We start from the raw sequence: 6,436 nt of genomic DNA, 5'->3' as shown, positions 1-6,436 counted from the left end.
CCCTGAAACAGTGAGTCCCTTGTCCTTTGGGCTTACCGTGTGGTTGGCCCACTCTGCAGGGTCTTCCCCACTCCTCATGGGAATGAGGAGGAAGCGTCTCAAACATCAGACGTCTCAGAGAAGCTGGATGCAATGATCTCGTGGTGCCACACGAATGTGAGCTTTCATGGGCCTACTTATGCCTTTTGGGACATCTTCCTGGAGCATAGGTTCCTTCTCGAAAGAGCTGCCCTGCTAGCCTGTCACCCACAAGGTTGGGTCTTCAGAAGCCAGATATCTAACACCTGACCTCACCTCTGACCAGAGGTTATTGAATCAGACGGCGCCAGCCCACCAGCTCTCCATGACAGCCACATGCCGTTGCTGCTGCTGGGGCCCATGAGCCCCTTGCCTCCTGCACTTTCTGCACCCGGTGGCTCATTTTCCCATGAAGTTCCCTGGTTTCCTCACAACAATTTCCCTTTTGTCTCCGATAGTGGGTTTCTCATCCTTGCAACCCAGAGTTTGACCTTCAGCTCTGCTCTCTTGGTTTCAGAGAGCCACCGAGAGGGCTGAGGAAGACTCCATCCTCACACCCGGCCCTTCTCATGAGTATGGGAACCGGGGTCTAGTTCCCGGTCCTCATACCGTGTGTTCTCCTGAGGGAGAAAGTTCCACCACAGAGCCAGAGGGCACAGGCCTGTTTTCATAGAAAACGTGACGGGACTGCTCCTCGACCACACTTCATTCAGGCTCCTCGAGACTCATCCTGGGCCTGCTCTGCCCAGTTTTAGCAAAGACTGCCACTCAACACAGTTTCAGTGAGAAGCCTGCTAAGCCAGTTTAGGGAGAATTCCCCCCACCCTGGACACCTTAGATATCAAGCTCCTCTTGGTAATGTTCCACCCTTGGAGTGCCCCACCCTGCCCGTGGGCCTTAAACTCCCAGCCGCCCTGGCTACATTCAGAGTTAAGCTTGGTTCTGTACTGAAGTCTCTCTCCCCTACTGCAGTAACTCAAATTAAAACTCTCTTGCCATTTTTAACTAGGGCCCAGTGCAACTTCTCTTAACAGATGGCAGCAAGCTTGCAGAAGACACAGAGCATGAGAAGATACATTGGAGAATTGACCCTGCGGGGACGCATGTATCTTCTGCCGGAGTACCCGAGGGTTAGGGCTGCCTTTAATGTGTTCTTCCATAATTAGCACTTTGACAGATTTAAAAAAAAAAAATAAAGGTGGGAGAAATGTGTGCTCTCCACCAAGGGTTGCCTGGGCCCATTCCCTGCAGCCTGGACCATGTACCTCCAGCCTCGAGCCCGCATGCACTTCGTTCCTAAGTCACCAAAGTTCTCAGCACCTCCCCAGCAGGCCTCCCCTGTGGAAGTGTCCAATTAAGCCCACTTTGAGCTGACCTGGTCCTAAGATAAAAGGGACAGCACATCTACATGTCAGTCATCAACTCTGACTGTTCTCCCAGCCACCTCTGAGTGTTCAAGGACAACATGACACTCTTCCCAATATCCCCAAACTCCCCATGGGGTGCCAGTAGCCAGACATGTTTGCTGTTCAGGCCACCAGAAGCATCTGTCAATGGATTCACTTTCTTGCCACAGCCATTCCTCGGCTAGGTCTTCAAAGGGTCCAAACTAAATATCTCTCATGGTTAAGGAATAAACTGTAAACCATGCCTTGGGTGCTTCCAGAAAGGATTAAATATGAAAGCTTTGTTCAAATAATACTTCTGTCTTGGGCTGACTGTGACAGTTATGGAAAGAAATGCGGGTCCCTGATATCTTTGATACAGGCAGGTGGTGGAGGGTAATGAAAGAGAAGCTACAAATGTGTACGTGTATGCACATGTACACACAAACCTCCATGCACAAACATACACACACAGGCACATATATTTTTCATCTGCCATATTTATGAATAGAAATTAAAATGAAAATTAAAAATAAAACGTGCTACTTTTAAACATTCTTTGAGAATTTATTTTTGCTAGAGTCTCTGAATCGAAATATTCTCTTAACCCAGTGGTCTTATCACGGTACCATTAGCACTGATCTAAGTCTGACCATTGGATCTAAATCCTTCGTGATTTCTCTCACGAAGGGGTGGGAGGGAGCTTGTTTTCACACCGTTTATGTTAACAAAGTTAATAAAAGTTATGAACTATAACAGTCTCACCTAGTGTTTTTACAGTATAATGGCTATAAGTTGAAGCTTCATAAAAAATGATTAGTGAGGGCACACATGCCATGCCCGTATTTAAATTGCTTCCACTCTGTTCTGAGAACACTCCGTGTTTGTCGCATTCCTCTTTCCGGGGGAGCCTGCTGCGCGTGGCCTGACCCCATGTTCAGCCATTGGAGCTGACCACGTGCTCCTCGGGCACCGTCTGAGGAACCCCATATTCTTTTTCCATCATTTGCTTTTCCAGAGCCATCTAGCCTAAAGAAGACTGGGGGTCTTCTTCTAGAACTTCAGGTCAGTTCCAAATCTTGTTGGAGCCACTGAGCTATCACTTCATGTTTGGGGAGAATCTTGGCTCCAAAGTACATTTCATTATAATAAAAATGAAGGGGAGAGAGAGAGAAAATAAAGGCTTGAAGGGGCACGCCCCCCGGGCAGAGCCTGCCTCGTTACCTGCGTTTGAAAGACTCGCATGTCTTCCCCAGGCAGAGTGATCTTTAGGGGATGAGAAGAGTCGACTGTGGATCTGGAAAATAAACAGAAACCTTTCCCAGTTTTATGTTTTTATTTGCCAGATATACACTTTTTAATAATGTCCTTTTTTTTTTTTTTTAAAGATCAGGGACATCCCTAGAATCTTTCCACTCTCCCCCAAAAGAGCTACAGATTGTAATGAATACTTATTTCCATTTTCTCCTGGGCTAACTTTGCCAATGAATAAAAGCCAGGATTATTTTTAAATGCTTGAGAAGGAAGGACGGAGAAGGCAGGCAGGAGGGGAGGAAAACTGTAATCAGCCAACATCGATTTTCCCGTGGATTTTGTTAGATCAAAGAACCGCATTGAATATTCCTTTTTCATCCCACCACAGTGCTGCATCGGTGTTGAGCTAAAACTGGACATTCGATAAACATTGATAAATTGATTAACCATGAGCAATCGAATTTCAGAGATTAGCCTTCAAGACCCAATGAAAGTAAGATTGATATAAACAAAAATATTCTTCTGTCTTCAAGTATGATCATTAGACTGACTTTCTCTGCAAACAGCAAAGGTTTGTTTTCTAAGTCTATTCTGAAAGCAGCTTGCTGTGGGTGAGGCTTTGGGCTCTGATTTCTAATTTATGATAAGATCCCAGAGCATCTCATTCCTTACTGGTCTGCCCCCATCCCTGTCATCCCTTGGAGTGTCCTACGACCTTACCCCCGGCTGAAGAACAGCTCTTCTGATAGTCTCGTCGTAATCCTAGCATGATGTGAAGGGGCAGCCCATTCACAGAACTCAAGCTGGGCTCTAACTCTGAACCTCAGTTAATTTCCTAGTCCCCAGGCCGAGTTAAGATTTTTGGTCTTCAGTTCCCACTTTTGGTCCCTTCCAATGCCCAGCATCTGGGCAATCAGTTCTGGGGGTGCCGAGGGGAAGTTGTAGCCAAAGAGTTCTTCTCCCCAGGAAGAGTCTGGCCTCCCCAATGGTGACAGAGAAAAAAATGGGTGGCTCGTGGCCGGGGCCTGGGTCGAGCTCTGGAGAGTTACACAGTGACCACCACTTCTGCCGTTCCCTGGATGTCCCACACTGGCCATTGCCTATCAGCAATATGATTATTAATCACACAAAGAAGAGGAACCACTGCCAGTTATAGAGACTTCACACGCACCAGTCATTACGCTCAATGCTGAACACAGTCACGTCATCGTATGGAATTCTCACAAGTCTAGGAAAGATACACTGTTATTGGCCCTGCTGTGGCAGCTGAGAAAGCTAAGGCTTCAGTTCAGGAACAGGCCAAGAGCATGGCTCAGGGGCAATGGAGCCATGATTCAGACCAGGCCAGTCAGACCCAAAACAGCTTTTAGCCAGTGTGTTCTGAATATTGCTGTTGTTGTTATTACTAAATTCTATGGTCTGACTGTGTCCCTCAAAGTTCATGTGTTGGAAACTTAATCCCAGATGCAGCGGCACTGGGAGGGAGGCCTATTGGGAGGTGTCAATGCTGCAATGGAAAGGGCTTGCGGGAGCGGGCTTGCTCTCTTCCGCTCCTCTGCCATGTGAGGACACAGGGTTCCTCCCCTCTTTGTCCTTCCACCTTCCACCACATGAGGACACAGCAAGAAAGCCCTTGCCAGATGCTGGTGCCTTGCCCCTAGACTTCCCAGCCTCCAGAACTGGGAGAAATAAAGTTCTGTTCTTTATAAATTACACAGTCTCAGGTATTCTGCTATAGTAGCACAAAACGAACTCTTATTATTTGGTGTTTGACTAAATCTGGCAATACTTACATTGTATTTCTGTAAGTTCTGTTCTGAGACTTTTGCATAGACGTGTTACAGGGAATACCACATAACAAACAAAATTTTTCAGGAAGGAAATAAACGTGCCACAACATTGAACTTGGGACTGGAAAATAATTTAAATCCTGCATCCAGCAGAAGCAGTGAGTGATCTTTCTGTTGCTTCAGACCAATGGGGTGGGTCTGAAAGTTGCTGGGAGGTGGAGAATGCACGAGAAATTGGCAAAGCAGAGACTGTAAGCTTCTCTCCTGGGTTTTTCTTGTATGGCTCTTTGAAAAAAGATTGTTATGCATATTTTTAAATGTGACTCAAGTCTAGCAAGTTAATTAACCTGGGATGGGATATGACGACACAGACTTAATTTTCACTTGGCAAGTTTCTGGCACACTGTGCAGCTGTTAGTCGAGAGCCCCAGCCCACCATGAACGGCAAACACTGAAGTGCGCTGGCTTGGACTGAGGCCGATTTCTCCCTCTGAGCCCAGCAGTTCACAGAGGATGGCAAATTGACTAGGACCCATAGCCCTGTACAAATGCCTGACTTCTCTAAAGCCTGGAACCATCCTCTACAGGCTCTGGGTACTATTGATCCAAGAATTCCCAGTGATGGGGTGATTCAGGAAACTCTTTCATCAACTGACCACAGGTCTCAATCCAACTGCAAGGTCCTGGGAAGGCTCGGCTTTGCCTCTGCTTTCTGCTGGTTGCTCCTTGTGATCCCATTGTGCAGAAGAGCTACACTTTTCGTTCCCCTTAGGACAAAGTACCAAGAGGCCCTGTGTGGTCTGCCCCGGTAGTCTCTGTGGCATCACCAGGCACCTTTCTTCCAGCTACACACCCTGTGTGAGTTTCCCTCATCCCCTTGAACATGCCTACTCTCACCCACCACAGGACCTTCGCACATGCTGTTCCACCTGCGTGCTTCCCTGCTCCTCCTCCGTATCTCAGTTCATGTGAACTGCCTGTGTGAGTGTCTCTCCTGACACCACCTTCAAAACCAGGTTAGGTTTCTGATCTGTAACCTTACAGAATCCTTCCTTTTCCTTCAGAGTACTTGCCTCGGTTTGTAAATAACATGGATACAAATTGATGTTAACTGACAACTGATGTCTGTTTCTCTCCTCGATTATAAACCTGACCAGAATGAAAGTATTTTTGCCTTGCTTGTCAATGGATTCCTAGCTGCTGATATAGGGTTGGACACACAGTAGGCTCTCAATATTTGTTGAAAAGAAAGGATGGAGGAATGAATGAATGAAAGTACAGCCTCATATCCAGGGATCCATGAACAGCATCCTTTGGAATCCACTCTCCTGCCTTCTCGGAGATGTTGCACCATCAAGGATCCTGTTCTCTCCTGTCTTCAACCACGCCTTCTCTGACCTTTCTAACCACATCCAACTCTTTCTTAATTTAAAAAGAAATGCTCCCTCTCACACACACCAGTCGCCTTCCTCCCTTTTTCCCTCCCACTTGCAGCAAACCTCCCCGAAGGAGGCACCCACTCTCTGTCCACCTCCTCATCCACCACTCACTCATCGGCTTGCCATCATCTGGACTGAACCACTCCGACCCACGGCCCTGAACCTCCTGTCCCTGGGCTCTCCAGCGGCCACCTAGCTGCCAACTCCAGTGATTGCTTCTATCAACAGCTCCTGTTGCTTACCTTTCCTAAATCTCTCTCCATCCCATCTCTGCCTCTCTCTCCCCACTGCCTTCATGGAGACCTTCGCAACTCTTGCAAAGACCACAACAGCCTCTCCCTCTCCCCACGAGACCAGACTTTCTGGGCAGGGCTGACCTGCACATCTCTGGTGTCCAGTGTCGAGATGACTACTAAGAAGCACAGTGCATGCCTGCAGAAAAAAAGACAGGGGGATGGAAGGAAGGGGTGAGGCAAGGAGGGAGAGAGGGAAGGAGACAGAGAGGAGGGGAGGAAGGAAGGAAGGAAGGAAGGAGAGGGAAGGGAAAAAA

The sequence above is a fragment of the Galeopterus variegatus genome, unplaced genomic scaffold, assembly GCF_000696425.1.
Source record: "Galeopterus variegatus unplaced genomic scaffold, G_variegatus-3.0.2 Scaffold4192, whole genome shotgun sequence".
In the NCBI taxonomy this organism is placed as follows: domain Eukaryota; kingdom Metazoa; phylum Chordata; class Mammalia; order Dermoptera; family Cynocephalidae; genus Galeopterus; species Galeopterus variegatus.
Note: the sequence above shows the minus strand (reverse complement) of the source record.